Raw genomic sequence first — 15,398 nt, 5'->3', positions numbered from 1 at the left:
GCTGTCTATGTAAATAAATACACGTATTGAACAATAAGCAGATGCCTTTTTAACATGCGCTGTTTCGGGCTGAGATATTCCTTTCTGGCACAGCTCATCTCAGCATCTGTCAAGCTAATGCCAACTCCACAGCTCCCTTTCGGTTGTAGTTAATGCACACAGATTTGCGTTGTGGTAAGTGTAAAATATAATGAGGAATTGGCTTGTTTTACATCTGTTTTGGTGTTACTTGTGATGTATAAAATGTTAAATGGGAACACTCTGTGTTCCTCCCAATCTCTGTGTCAGTATATAGTGCAAACTCTTGTTCCTTTTGCTTGATTAAGCGGCTTTATATAAGCATGTGTATGATTGTAGAAGTATACAAGGATGAAAAAAAGGTTGTTTGCAGAACATAACACTATCGGGGCCCCAAGGTGAACAAACATTGAAGTGGGGAGGAAGCTGTGATCAAGGTTGGATTTAAAAATTCCAGCGGAGTCTATTGTACCCCTTAAATCAAACCAAACTTGGGAGCCGCAGAGTCTAAAGCCCCAAGGGTGTGTCTTAGTGCAGTGTCATGGAAGGGCCACCCCAGAGCTGCTAGGCTGGGTCAGATCTCGTCTAAGCCAGGGTCTTGCCTCTGATAGCAGCCAGCAGTGATTAGAGAGAATGTAAGACCAGGGCAACGAACCACGCGAAATTCCGCATTAAGCTTTTGTTTATTTTTGTTTTCATATTAAAAATGTATTAAGCCCAGATGACCCGTATTCTACTGTCCCTCCTCCTCTTTGAAAATTCACCTACAGGACTAAAGAAGTGTCGGATCCCGTGGTGCTGCTGTCCCTCTCTGTCCTTCTGCATCAACCATGCAGAAGGTCCCTGGTTCTTATTGCCCTTATTCAGGTTTCGCACATGCTGCTGCTTTTGCTTTAGTCAGATACATCAACTAAAATAAAAAAATCAGACTGTTTATGCAGGCAACAAGTCTTAAAGGAAAGCTCTCTGTCAGGCTTTTCTGAGGTCTGCTGAGAGAAAGGAGAATATTCCTGCTGCATGAGACACTCTCAATTGGATTAGAAATAAACAAAGCACAGGGGAGGGGAGAGGCATGATCCTCCACTGGAGAGGAGGATTTAGATGACCTGAGATATCTTCTGTTTCTTAATATTCCTCGAAGAGAGATGATTGAAATCTCTCATCCGAGCAAGTACGCACAGAAGACAAAATACAGTATTAGTGACCCTAAATATATTAGAGCTCCCCGCTTCTGATCACAGCGGTACATCAGCTGGAATAGTAATAGGGAATGAATGGGTTTTGCCTACGTGGATAGCACTGTTCTGCCGTAATGGAAAGGGAAAATTGGTACTAAAAATGCCATTGAATCAAATTTTTGATGACTCTCAGTACACCTGCCTGTGACACTTCCCATCTTGTGGTTTCAGAGCACTTTACAAACCTGAATAAATTAATCTTTTTTCCCCCCTCACTGTCTCCAAAGGCTGGGACTTACTCTCCGATACCGCACGTCTGAAAGGACTAGGCCCATGTTCAATAGGGTGGGTTTCTATCAGGCAGCCCACACTTTGTCCTGTGCAGAAGTATATGGACATACACATTTCCTACACGCGAGCGCTTGCACCTCTCAAATCCTTGCCCTTCCCCTCTAACGAAAGCAGGACGTGGTCGGTATGTGTGTATTTGAAATGCCAGGTTGTGCGGGGCAGGGAAGATGGTTGTAAACAAACACCCAAAGTGAGGCCGCACCTCGAATGCTGTGTTCAGTTCTGGGCCCCTCGCTCCAAGAAGGACATTGAGGTGCTGGAGCGTGTCCAGAGAAGGGCGACGGAGCTGGTGAGGGGTCTGGAGCACAAGTCTGATGAGGAGCGGCTGAGGGAGCTGGGGTTGTTCAGTCTGGAGAAGAGGAGGCTGAGGGGAGACCTCATCGCTCTCTACAACTCCCTGAAAGGGGGTTGTGGTGAGGTGGGTGTTGGTCTCTTCTCCCAAGTGACTAGTGACAGGACAAGAGGAAATGGCCTCAAGTTGCGCCAGGGGAGGTTCAGGCTGGATATTAGGAAAAAATACTTTCCTGAGAGAGTGGTGAAGCATTGGAAGAGGCTGCCCAGGGAGGTGGTGGAGTCACCATCCCTGGAGGGGTTCAAGGAACATGTCGATGTGGCACTGTGGGACATGGTTTAGTGGGCATGGTGGGGTTGGGTTGGTGGTTGGACTTGATGATCTTACAGGTCTTTTCCAACCTTAGTGATTCTGTGAGGAGGAAGCTCAGCTGAAAGTGTGCGAGCCCACTAGAGACACGGGCACAGAGAACATCTGCCTGGGTCTGCTCTGCTCTGCTCACCAGACCGTGCTGCTCCGCGCACACGAGGTGAAGGCCCAGGGTGCAGAGCTCTCCTCGGCAGGGTGTCTCAGCTGGACACAGCGTGCAGTGCTCCCGTCTCCCGCTGAGCCCTCTCCCGTGTCCTGGGAAAGCTGCTGCGGAGGGGAGCAGAGGGCTGGTACCTGCGCCCATGGCAGGGATTTCCTTTCACCTGGTCTGGTGGGACATGAGCGCTTCCCAGCCAGCTTGTTAGTGGTGTTGTAATCTACTGAATTGGCAAATAAACGTTAGCTCAGCTCAGTACGGCTGACTTCTCCAGAGAGCGTGACAGAGAAGGGGAGCTTGAGATGTCCAGCTGCAGCTCCATCTCAGTGTCTTACGGGGCTGCTGGATGGAGTTGCTGTGTAAGGACCTTCTTCCCCAGCTTTTCATCTTGACCCTGGAGGAATTAGTAAGTGCTGTGATGCCGGGGGGGAATAGGGACGACACTGATGCTCCCTGATGCTGCATGTGGGCAGTTGGCATTGGCTTTGGGATGCTGGAGGGTTTTGGTTTCAAAAGAAAGCAAAGCAGCAAGGTGGACTGGGAAGGAGAGGAGAGAAGTAATGCTATGAAATGGATTTGCCTGGCGCCAGCTTCGTATCTGAATTGGAGCTGTCAGGGAGAATGAGATCCAGGCTCAGTGCTGTTCTCCAGAGAGAAGCTGTTAGGGAGCGATGGCTCTGTTAAGTGCTGGCTCCACCTCTCTGCCCCAGGTCTGGCTGGCTTCTGCAAGGGGAGAACCGACAAGATCTGGCATGATCCCTCCTGCTTTCCCGCTGGCCTTTCCTGCCTTTCTCCAGGCTCTGATTTACTCTCTTTCACTTGCTTATCGCTTTCACCGAACCCTTCTCATCCTGGCTCTGTTGGTATCTTCATCCCACCCTTACCTGCCTCTCAGCTTCGTCCCATTGCCCTCTTTTTCATCCTCAGTCTTTCCTGGCTCCCTCTGTTCAGCATACAGTTGTACTTCAACATCTCTCCACTAAGTGAACATGTGTGGGCATATCTGTTGCATACAATACAGGAAGGGGTGTGCGTGTATGTCTTAAACATTTAACTACCTTTGTTTTTTCACGCACTGCTCCATCCTCTGTTCTGGGACTTGCCTGTGGGGGACTCGCAGCATCCCTCCCTGGTGTTCCCGTCCTCTCCTGCTTCCCTGGTGACTCTCCCCTGCTGCACAGGGGAGCGGGAGGGGAAGATGCAGAGCAACTCTGCTTCTCCTCTCTTATTCTGCTGGGAACAGTCCCATCTTCCTCCTGCCTTCTGGTCAAAGCCCTTTTCTGGCCAGTCTAAATGGACTGGAAAGTAAGGAGGAAGATTTTGTCTTCAGTCTGGGGTCTTCAGGGTCTCTGCCAGATGCTTCCCCTCACCTCCTTCAGGTATGCAGGAAAGAGTTGATCTTTACCTAAGTAGGAAGAATTGGGTAAAGCAAGGTCACGCTCTTCTCCTCAAGCCCAGTACGGAGTTATGTGTCTTACGTATTTGTCATTGCTGCTTCTGACAGGTTGACCAGCCTGGATCACGGCGCTAGGGACCCGAAGCAAGGATCCTGACTGATGCCTGTTTAGTACGACCTGACTTCTTGAGGAGAACAAGTATTTCTCTGAAGGCCTGTCCCCTGAAAGCAGCAGGCAGGTAAGGCAGACCGCGCTCCTCATGCTCATGCTGGGCTCTGGCCTTGCTGCGCTGGACTGGGCAGAAGATTTTTTTCCATTCATTTGGCTCAAGAGGGGCTTTGTCACCTCTGCCTGCCATATCTGTCGGGGTGAAACCTCACATTGTTTTTACAGCACGGGGAATGGTTTTTGGCAAAGGTGTACTTTCAGAGGATCAAGACTGCTCATGTAGTTGAGATAAATATAGGCTAGAAGTGTGGGAGGAGTATGCTGAAAAAAGAAAAATATTACAGATGAGGTATTAAAAAAAATACTGAGACCTCTTGTTCTAAAATAATTTTATATTGAAAGTTACCTTCATTTAACCAGCAAGCTTTTTAAGAAAAGGAATAAAGAAGTGTATGTTGGGGGGAAGGGGTTAAGTAAGCAATTAATTCAATCATTTGGTTTTCAACTGGGCTAGATGTTTCAGGTCATCCAGAAGTGAAAAAAAACAACCAGAAAAGCCCTGCAGTTCTAATCGCAATGACTCATGGAAACCAGATCTAGAAAAGATGAGGCTGTTTAGTCCAAACCCTTAATCCCCTACTAGTATGTAACATCATTCCCAGCAGCGTCTACCAGTCCTGTTTTAAATGATGGGATTTTCCCTTGTCCCCTTGGGATACTATTGCACAGTCTAATAGAATTAATCTGCTTACTTCTCTTTCAACCCCTGACCACTGCAGATGCAATTAGTAGTAGGCGATGGGAGGATTCTGTTTCCTACGCTGTATTATGAAGGCTTAGGGCTGTATTGTGTTAAACCAGACATCAGTTGCAAGCATGTATGCGTGAGTGTGGCTTATCTGTCAGTACTCATTACAGCCCCATAAAAGTCTCTGAACTACGGAGTTCTCAGACTCGCAGGAGCTTTTCTACAATACTAATTCAGGATCTGATAAGGCACAGACTAATGTATTTCAGTGCCTGTGAGAAAGATAGTATGATTGGAAACTAAAGCGAAATGCAAAGTCATATGCTGCTCACGCTAGAGACTCTCAGAGGCAATTTACTTCTCTGTTTCTTGAGCGTTCTGTGGCCTTGTTTTTGACTTCTCTCTCGGACAAGTTGGTAGGAACTGTACGAAATAGCTTTTTGCCATGTGTGGTGCTGCTGGAGGTACCACTGCGCCTTTCCATCTGTGACTTTCAGGCCTGTCTTAGATGAATACTGTGGGCTTCTGCTGATGTTTACTGAAAGGCTCCAGTCAAATAACCAGGTGAATATAAAGTCAAATAAATTGGAACTGGAAAATCATAGCTGGTCTTATTTAGTCTGTCTCCACTCAACACAAAGTGGAGCTTCCTTCTGTGACATTTCAGCCGTCTTGCTGAAAATTTGGAACAGTTTTAGCAGTGAGAACTGTTAACGCAGTTTCTAAAGCACGCAGATGGAGTTTTGACCTGTTTACACCTGGAGACTACAGCGACAGCTGATCTGTACAAACTCTTTGTGTGGACACTTGGATTCATCTGCTCCCAAAGTGAATTAAAAACCACATCCTAATACAGAATGCTACTGCAATAGAATTGCTATTGGATGCTTGAATGAGGCTGCAGTGTGAAGTGGGGCCAGGGGTCCCGAAAACCTGTGCATGTGCCAGCATTGCACATGGGCCGTGTCCAGTGGCATCAAAGGAGAAGGTTACAATCCTGCTCCTCCTCCCTCCCAATAAATCCCCGGCTCTAACGTGCCGTAGCTTTTCTGGAGTGTTACATCAAATAGAAAGCCTAAATATAAAGTTAGGCGCTGGTCCAGTATTTCATTATCAAGATAAGTTCATTAAGCCTATTAAAATTTGACTAGATTGCCTGTGTTTTTCAGATCAGAATTTCTTAAACGCTGAAGATGGAGTTGCAAAGCTTTGATGTGTTCAATGAGTCCAGTGCTAATTTGCCCGTTGTTTTTAATCAGTTGAAATTCTTTTCTAGCTTCGTGCTTGGCTGCTTCATGTGGTTTTGTAGCATACTTTAAAGGATGGGGAGGTGGTGACCGAAGCAATGTGTAATGATCCGTAGCACTTTAGATCACCTGCAGCTTATGTTCCCTGTCCCTGCTTTGCCAGTCAAGCTTTATTTCAGTGCAAGTGTCAGTAAACCCAAGGCAGAAAGGTACTGTTTCTCCTCTGCTCTTCCCTTTTTCTTTCCCTGAAAGTTTATCTTGCTGCTCGCTTTTTAAAAGCTCTGCATTAGCTGGGGGGGCTGTGAAGTAAAAGGCATGCTTTAAATACAGATGCTGGTGATAGTCCTTTCAAAAGCTGCATTTCTCAAGCTGGGAGCTATTGACCCCTTTCAGTGCAGTCACAAAGAAATCCAAGAGGAAATGGAGGGTGAGGGCCAGCAGGGAATATATATATATATAATTTTTCCCCCCCCAAGTCGTCTTCTTGCTCCACCCCCTGCCAGGCTGGCTATTGTTTGAGACTCCACATGGGATACCAGTTGCCGTATAAGGAAAATGGCATCACGCTACATTCTTTCTAAAAATTGATTTTTTACAGTTGCCCTTTTTTTTTTTTTCTTGCTGAAAGTTGTTCTGCTTTTGTGGAAGCTCTGGGCAAAAGGAAAGTGGTAGGCTGCGGTGTGCTTGTGTACAGTCTTGGTCTGTGCAAAAGATTTTGTTTTGGCTCTGTTATCGCAGTTTAGGTGCTTAGGCAAAGCAGCGATAGGAAACGAGGTTCAGCTACGATGGCAGAGGATGTTGCTGTGCATTTTCCTGCATCTTGAACTCAGTAATAATTCTCCTCGCCTTTTGTTTTTTTCTTGCTTAAGAGGATGCTCAGGCAGTGGGACGGAGGCCCAGAGAGCCCCTCTCTGTCCCTCCTCGTTCACAGTCTCCCATTTACTCAGTGTACGTTTCCAGTCCTGATGCAAGCACGCCTGGACTGTTACAGGAGGATCCTGCCTTTTGCTCCCAGGGTGTTCCCTACCAAATTGTCCCTATTTCAGTGCTTGAAAGTTTAAGAGGTGAAAATCTCTTTCCACCAGAATTCTATGATTTGCGATCGAGAGCTGGGACAAAACCAGTGCTGCTGAACTGGGGCTTCCGTTCTTCCCCGTTGCCTGAGAACATGGTTGATGAAACGGCGTTAATTCTCGTTGCGCTGTGTTAAATGAGGACATGAGGTTGCCAAGACCTGAACCTCCCGCTCCCACCTTATGCTTTCTTCCTTCCTGCTGATGTGCTGAGTGAGTGGCACGCACCAGTTTGGGCCACCGGCTTCCTCTGCTCTGCCCGATGACCAAGTCCACTGCTGGGGACGACCGTAGTCCAGTTATCCCCAAAGGCAGCTGAAACACTTGAGCCCGCAGGAAGCAAGGCTGCCTGCAGCAATATTTTAGAGGCTGAGGTGCTTCTGCTTCCGCAGGCAGCAGGGCTGGGTGAGGATATGTCCCAGGCTCAGGAGAAGGACTGGAAACACCCCTGAGGTTTGGGTTTTGTTTCCTGGTGCAACCGTCGCTTGTTGATGAACAGAAACTGCCCGCTTTTCGGTAATAAGTCTGAACTCCAAACAAATCCACTTAGCGACTTGTGCAAAGGAACAGCTGGAGCACCACGAGTTTAAATAAGGCTGAATCCCCTGACTCCAGAAAGCAGAGGCAGAGTCTAGAGTGGGAAAAGCACAGATCTGGGAGCTGGGAACGCAGCCAGCTCTTGGAGAGGAGTGAGTGCGTGCTTGTGCATGTGTGCGTAAGAGTTGGGCACTCTTCCTCCTGTAGCCTCTTGCGTGCGTAATTAAGATGCAGTCTTTAGCGGTTCTCCCTATGGTTGCCATCGCTTCTGACTCCCTGTGATGCCCTGTTGATTGTCCCTATAACAATCTGTTCAGCAAGTGATAATGTTGCAGAGTTCTTAAAAATACAAGATGACGAAACCCCCCTCCCTCTTAGAAATAGCAGCAACAAATTTGGGAGTTAATTTACCGCAGTCATGCCGTGATACTCAAGCTGTGTTATGCTGAGGTGTGATTACAGCGGTGGAAAAAAGGAAAATACTTTCTATAAGCACTTTCCTTTGCAGAAAACTAATTGTTTGATATTATTATTATTAAGAACTGTGTATGCATTGGCAATCAATGCTTTTTTTTGTTTTAAGATGTTGAACAATTGGACAACTTTTAAAGAAACCGCAATTTTGCGAAAATGGAGTAAGGAATTTTTTAAAGATTCAGTGTTGTTTACAAAAGCTTGGACATGGAGGCTGCATTGAGCAAAGGAAGCAGATATCATATTGAGGAAGTTCTAATTTTCTTTACTTTTTCTTCAGACGGTCAATTAAATTGTTTGGAGAAGCTGCGCTAGTCTCATATCTCTGCAAAATGAGTCTCCAAGAGAATCTTCCTGTCTGGTAAATTGTGCTTATACTAGAGATACATTAGTGGAAGCCTCCTGGGCTTTACTAAGATGCTTGAGTTTGCACCAGCACGGCAGGGGAACGTCCTCACGTAGGTTTTTTTTTCACAAAAGATAATTTGGTGCCTCCCAAACGCTGTCCACTGTGGTATCAGAAGGAGATACCACTCACAGCGAGTGGTGTGGAACGATGCGATGCCCCATGTGCCCAGTTCTCAAATTACCAATGAAGCGGCTAATGACTTTTGACATGTACATGGCTGTCGTTGGATGTCTGAGTTAGCGTCCTGCAGATAAATGGGACGCTCCTCACCCGACAGCTATTGTTCCAAGGTCTCTGCAAACTCCCACGCCTCGTGTTTTGGTTACGGTCTGCTCACATTTATGACTGTCATGGCCAAAGGTGGTATGTTTGTATGCACGTTTGTAAGCAAAAGACAAGCGTAAAGGGTGAGCGTCGAGTCGGCGATGCATCCGGCGGGCAGGCGGAGCGAGTGTCGCCAGGGTCGTTTCAGTCTCGCTCCAGGAGTGGCCGGCAGTGGCCATCAGCCACCCGCGGGCTCCTGGAGCTGAGGAACCCCGCTTGGGATCTGGGCTGGGGTAGCAGGAGGTTTCAGCTCTTCATTTCTGCTGCTGAAGGTGCTGTAAGCTAATTCCTCAGGCTGTAAGTGGCTGCTGATGATACGGTGTGTGTTTGATGTTTCTGTCTCTTAGGGATTTGGAGAGGACACACATAGCCAGAGGGCTCAAACCTCGCTGCAGTTGACTCTCCCAGGGGTGGATTGACCTTCTGAGAGGTATCTCCCCAGAAACTTGGAGTCTGGGCTTCTGATGTTAACCGTGGCACACGTGGGGACTGGTTTTAGCTGTGCGTGCTTTCTTATGGAGCCGGGAGCTCGTCTGACATGTAAATGATAATGAAGGAAGAGGAAATAAACTGGCATTAGGAATATATCTCTCTCCGTTCCTGTCACTTAGTTCTAATGCTACAGTGGTAATTTAAAGGGTTTTTTTGCCTGACTATATCACGGGTGAAGTGCTTTGTCAAGGGAAAATGGGGTTTACCCAATGTGACAGGGCAGGAAAGCAAAGCTGCCTTTCATCGCCACGCTGAGTCCTGGGGTGTTGCGGCTGAGACGGTGTCGCTCAGAGCAGCAGCGAAGGCTTTGCATCGCTTATTTTGAGACTTACCGAAGTACATTTGCTTCTGATTTGTGAATTTTGAAAAATACTGAGTGGAGCGGGGGACTTAGTTTAACAGCTACTAGAATTATTCTCTCACTGTAGAGATTTCTCAGGAAGCAGATATGGAAGGCGGGTATGTGTGCGTGTGTTTGAAGCTTTTTTCCTTGGGCTTATGAGTTAAGAGCTGGGATCAGCGAAAGGTGATAACTATTAAAATCAGTAATAAGGATAGTGTTACCCTGTAAGTAGTGAAGTGGGTTTGGGGAGTTTTGCATTCAATTACCAGCTCTGTGCCTAGGCTGCGTTCTGACAGTGGGAAGTAGCTTGATTCCTGTCTGCCTTTCTTCCCCATCTGTATAAGGACGGTAATACAGCTGGTAAGTTTTCTCTTGTAGAAAATGATGATAGAAGTATTTTATTTTGTGCAGAAACTGGCTTTGTGAAACTTTGTGTTCCTTTTCAGAGAAAGCAGAAGATGAAAAAGTCTTCATTCTGGTGGGTTTACCTTCATTTTTTTCCTGTTGCTCCTCCTTTCCGTGACAAAGCAGGAATGGGGAAGGGAATTAAAAAAAGGAAAGAGGTAATCCAGAAATTCCTTCTCCTCACATGAATGACTGCCCATCAAAAAATGTCTGTACATCTTACATTAAAAAAAAAAAGGAAAACCAGTTGATTTTTTTAAACTTGCAGAATACACAGAGGTGGTTATGACTCTTAAATGCCCTGTCCTGTTTTAAAGCCGTGGTTTCTTGCTTGCGTTGCCGTGTCTATTTAGTGCAAGGTAGTTTTTAGGTTGGACTTGATGATCTTACAGGTCTTTTCCAACCTTAGTGATTCTGTGAAAATCTTGAGAGCTGTTTTGCGAGAAGAGCCTACACGTAGGTCGGCCGCTGGACGGGCTTGTGCACAGTAAAGATAACGATAATCTAATGGCTGATTTGTCCTTTGTAAAATGACTCATTCTCCGGTTAGCTTCTAATGGAGGTGAGCTGCATCCTTGGCAGACGTTACGTTTGTTGACAGTACTGGCCGATAAGAAGCGAGGAACTGAACAGCCTTGGACACGCTCGTGCTGGAGGTTGAGGGCTGTTCTCGGCAGCGTGGGGCAGGGGCTGTAAGGTAGCGATGACATGCCGGCATTTTGTGGCCGGATGACGAGGAGGGCTATGTATAATGGCAGTGCTCTGCCTGTGTTTTAGCTTCAGTGCCCACCATATGGAGGTCTTGGGCTGAGCAGGGGACTGCCTGCAGCTGTTACTGTTCCGAAAAAGCAGAGCACAGCACATGTGCGAGTGGACCAACCCCCCCAGCAGCGTGTGCAAAAATAAATAAATTCCAAAGGGGTACGTTTACGCAACATAAACTTCCCTCTTTTTTTTTATATCATTTGTGGAAGGTTTAGTGGGCATGGTGGTGTTGGGTTGATGGTTGGACTTGATGATCTTACAGGTCTTTTCCAACCTTAGTGATTCTGTGATTTTCAAATCCCCCAACACTCACCAGGTGCTAATTTTCAGACGGGCTGTAGCACTGGCTTGAAATTTTAAAGTGTGTAGGAGCTTTAACAGTCCCTTGCCACTGCATGGCATGAGCCAGCCGCTGAGCCCAGGAGGGCAGGAGGAAGCTTTTCCCGGGAACTGGCTGTTCTGTAGTTGCCATCTCGAACTGTTTCTGGCACCTTTCCCTGGCAGCTGTTGACAATGGGATATTAGAGTATGGGATATTGATGGGATATTAGAGATGGGATATTACCTGACCCACTGGTTTCCCTGTGTTCCGCGGCAGGGTGGTTATCAGGCTTGGGCATTCCTGCCTGCTGTCCAGGTAGCCCTTGCTGATGCTAGAGACAGACAGACAGACACCCAGTGCAATATGGATGACATGCATGTCGAGGCAGAATTTGTCACCATCTCCACAAACTGACCTGGACTGTTTATAACCTTTGTGGCGGCAAAGTACATCCAAGAGTACATTTCAAGGAGGCTAAAAATAATATCCTCAATTTTAATTTATTTCTCCCACAAGTATTCAGTCAACAAGAAGGAAAGGAATAAGTTTGTCCTTTTTTTTTTTTTTCCCATGCTTAAGTGTTCAGCTCTCAGAATGGAGCTCTAAGTTTATCGCAAGTTATTGGCCCGTTACTTAAGTTGGCTTAGTGTATGGATCACGTTACTGGAAAGTGCAATCACTTGCCAGAACTGCCTTTGCTTTTCCATTTCCCTTTCCATCTCCCAATTTTGTGTGTTATCTGGTAGCAGCTCTGAAGGCTAAACTCACACTGAACTGATTGGAACCAGGAGTTGGCATTCCGCTATTGCATCTCCTTCTGCCAAAAGCCAGTGTTCAAAATAAAGACTGTACGTTCAGACCACTTACATGAATACAATTTATGGTCATTTAAAATACCTGAAGATCAGTACAGCAAAGCTCTGATTCTCTGCTGACTTAGTATGACCACACAGTGGATAAAGTTGAGTATATTCAACAAGTCTTCATCCCAGGAAAAGGGGATAAGTGATGGTGGCTTTTCAAAAGGAGTAATGAAATGGGTTTTGGTCGGGTTTTTTTAAGATGTAGTTGGAAAGGACTCATTTGGAAAACTTCAAATTAGCTACATGTAAGTGTAAACCTGAATCCAGATGTTTAGGACTAGCGATATAAATCCCTAGGGGTACTCAGTAGTCCTGAGTATTAGGTGTACAAAGCTAAAAGCGCTGCCTTAGCTGCGGGAGATCTTGGTCTTTTGCTATGTGTTTTTTCTGTTGATCAAGAATAATGGTAATTGATGAAAAGTGTAGTGATCTGATGTTTCTTCTCCTGTGAACAGAAAATCAGCTGTGTGTATCAAGTCTGTGAATCACATCTCTCTACTAGATCATTTTTATGAAAGACAGAAATTACACAGACCTTTTTTCCACAATCTTCACAGAGACCATAAATCTTCATAAAATCAAGTTGAAATTAAGCAAATAGTTTGTGTCAACAAAAGGGCTACATATATATTTGTAAATATCAAAATGCTTACTTCCAGATTTTTTAATGCAACGTATTTTTGTTTTAGAAATGGCAAAGCTGATTCTTTCAACATCTAAAAATGAAAACCACATTTTCCTATTAAAATCTGATCCAAACTTTTCATAAAAAGAAGTTTTGGTTTGTTTGGTGTGGTGTTTTAGGGGTGTGTGTTGTGTTTTGGTTTTTTAAGTTAGGAAATGTAAAAAAATGAAGTTTCATCTTAGATTAAACAAAACTTTGGGGAGTTGATGTGAAGAAATACCTTTGTATTGTTTTGTTTCAGAAGATAAAATCTTCCAGTTCAAACTGAAGCAACTCCTCCCCTCTTTTTTTTGTCACCCAAACAACGAAATCTGTTGATCATCTTGCTATGTTCTTTCTGATGATACTGATGCAGAGTAATTTTTCTTGGTTTATGCTAATATAAAATTTGTTTGTGCTCCATTGCTGGGAGAGTTTCGGGTTTGTCTGGCAGGAGAATGACCATTAGGGCGTCACTCTTGCTTCTGCTGATGAGTTGCTTTTGTCGCTTGTAGTTGCAGGTGATCTGCTGTAGCTTTTCTCATTCCTATGTTCCCATCCACCTCCGAGTTACTGAATACTCTCAGCTGCAGGTCAAGGAATAAAGCGTGAGTGCTCATAGTTATCATTAAATCTTTTCTTTGCTAATTCTCTTTTATTGTGTCCCAGTGACTCGCAGCTGAGGATTAAAATGACTGCCCTCAGCACCAGCAGTAGGCTCTGTTTGAAACCTCCAAAGGATATTGTTTCTATTTTGCCTCTCTTGCCTGTATCCCTCGTACGATGCCTTCCCCAATGAGCAGCTCTCTCCTCCCCATCCCAAGTGATGCTATTACTGAGGAATGTTGGACGGATACCACTATACACATACTGGAGGTGCCCCCAGATTTGGGGCTTGAGCTTGATTTAAAGGGGAGGAGATGCGGGAAGGGAATGTTGTTTTTAGTAGGGACCCAGGCCGTAGTGCTTTGCAGAACTGTTTGAAATATGCTCATCAGGCAGGGAGGTCTGTGGGTGCAGGGGAGGGCTCAGCGAGCTTTTCCAATGTTTCCATGCGCTGCTCAGGGCTGCTGTCCCAGGCACGTACTTCATTAATGCTTCTGGGAAAGGCATTCTGGGACTAATCAATCAGCATCGTTCTGGGTTTCTTCTCCATCAGGGCTGCTCTGTCGTGTCTTTCAGTGCTGCTCATTTTGTTTTTAATTTCTGAACGAGGGATCGATTTGCACAGACTAGCACCAGGCAGAAGAGTTTGGTCTTGCAATGCGCTAAGCCATCTGGCCTGGTTTTGCTAAAGCACTTAAATGGGTGCTTAAAGTTGTAGGTCCTGAAGAAGCCAGTGGTGGTAAGGGCTTTTGCTGAAGTGTGCACTGAATGTCTCAGTGGTTTCCTAGATCAAGATTAAGTTGTCCCCTTGGATCTTTGCTGTCACCTCTGAGCTGGAGCACTCCTTATCTCAGAAAGGACCTCCGTGCTTCAGCTTTTCAGGGGTGCCGTATCGCTGACCTGCCCCTTTCCCCATCTTTCTTCTGTCTTTCCTTCCTCTGCCTCCAGATTCTTTGGTGCAACTCAGCTCTGCCCCAGTCAGCTTTAGCTGAGGCAGTGTTGCAAAGGGCTTTTTGCAAAAAGGGCATGTTGGGGAGGGAAAGGCTGCAAAAAAGATTTACGTGATTCAAGACAGTCTTTATATGTGTAAGAATTTGGGGGGGGAAGCTGGTTTGATGCAAAAGATAAAGCAAACTTTGCCTTCCCTCTGAGTGAATCGGTGGGTGAACTGGGATTGGAATCCAGAAGCACCAGGTACCCAGGTCTCAGCTCACACTTCCGACTTAAGCAAATTGTTGTGAAATTGGTGTAGTTGGCTGAGGAGGGCACACCTCCTTGCAAAGGATCTGGCCTTCTGGCAGTAGAGCTGCCCTTCGCAGCAGTAGTGGGAATTGCATGCTATGAATTAATCGCCTTGAGGACACCTGTATAACCTGCACTTTGGCCAGTCTCTTCTGATGTTCCATGTCATTGCTCACAAAGGAGCAAAGAAGGACTGTACTTATTTTTCCCCAGAGTTCAACTGGAGGTGACACTATATTCCAGGGAGGTAGTTCTTTACCTCTCTTAATGAGTAACTTTATACTGTGCTGTCTCCTACAATAACAGCTGTCGCTACTAGAAGGAAAAGCAGCTATTTGCCAAGGCAGCGAGGCTGTATAAATTGTTAAGAGAGGTGGGAAAGCACGGGCAGTGAGCTGAGATTACAGCAGGAGCCATGAGAATTCCCAAGCTCCAAAGAGTGCTCCTGATTTTAGCATTTCATGCATGCCTAGGTGGTGTTTGTTTACCGTTTCTAGTCATGGAGAATGAAAGCAAAAATCCCGACCGGACAGTATATCGGTACTGTGATGATGAGGAAGGTTAGGCTATCTATTGTGTTTGCTGTACAGTGTTGTATCATGAACGATGTTTATGGCTAAGATCCTCAAATGCTGGCACAGCATCAAGTAAGGTGGGACAGGGCCATTGTGACCTCTTTTTCGTACTAGACATAGGGTTTCTCTGAATGAAGTCTGGTTTGAGTCAGAGCATCTTAATGCAGCAATTTGTCATACATTTCTTTCTTTTATTCGTGATCATTCTTTCCTGCCTGTCTGCAGTTATATAATGTCCATATGGCAGCTCCAACAATTGTTTGGGAGGCAGCCGAACGCTGCAGAAGCTCTATGAGTATACTTCCAGTTCTCTGTCAAATAACATCATCCTCTGCAATTTGTGGCCTGTAGATCATCTGTGAATTGAAGATGCTCAGGG

The 15,398-nt window shown here is 45.8% G+C and overlaps 1 protein-coding gene across 4 annotated transcripts in view; it reads left to right on the top strand.

Moving 5' to 3' along the window:
• Positions 1 to 15,398, top strand: part of TSPAN18 (tetraspanin 18) — a 135,536-nt gene that overhangs the window by 70,307 nt on the left and 49,831 nt on the right. For all 4 annotated transcript variants that reach the window (XM_059819418.1, XM_059819417.1, XM_059819420.1 and 1 more), the window contains exon 2: positions 3,870 to 4,000. The gene's annotated coding sequence lies outside the window, so the exon portion shown is untranslated. The remainder of the gene's footprint in view (positions 1 to 3,869; positions 4,001 to 15,398) is intronic.

Source organism: Gavia stellata, chromosome 7 (assembly GCF_030936135.1).
Source record: "Gavia stellata isolate bGavSte3 chromosome 7, bGavSte3.hap2, whole genome shotgun sequence".
Taxonomy (NCBI): domain Eukaryota; kingdom Metazoa; phylum Chordata; class Aves; order Gaviiformes; family Gaviidae; genus Gavia; species Gavia stellata.
Note: the sequence above shows the minus strand (reverse complement) of the source record. Positions and strands in the feature narration are given on the sequence as shown.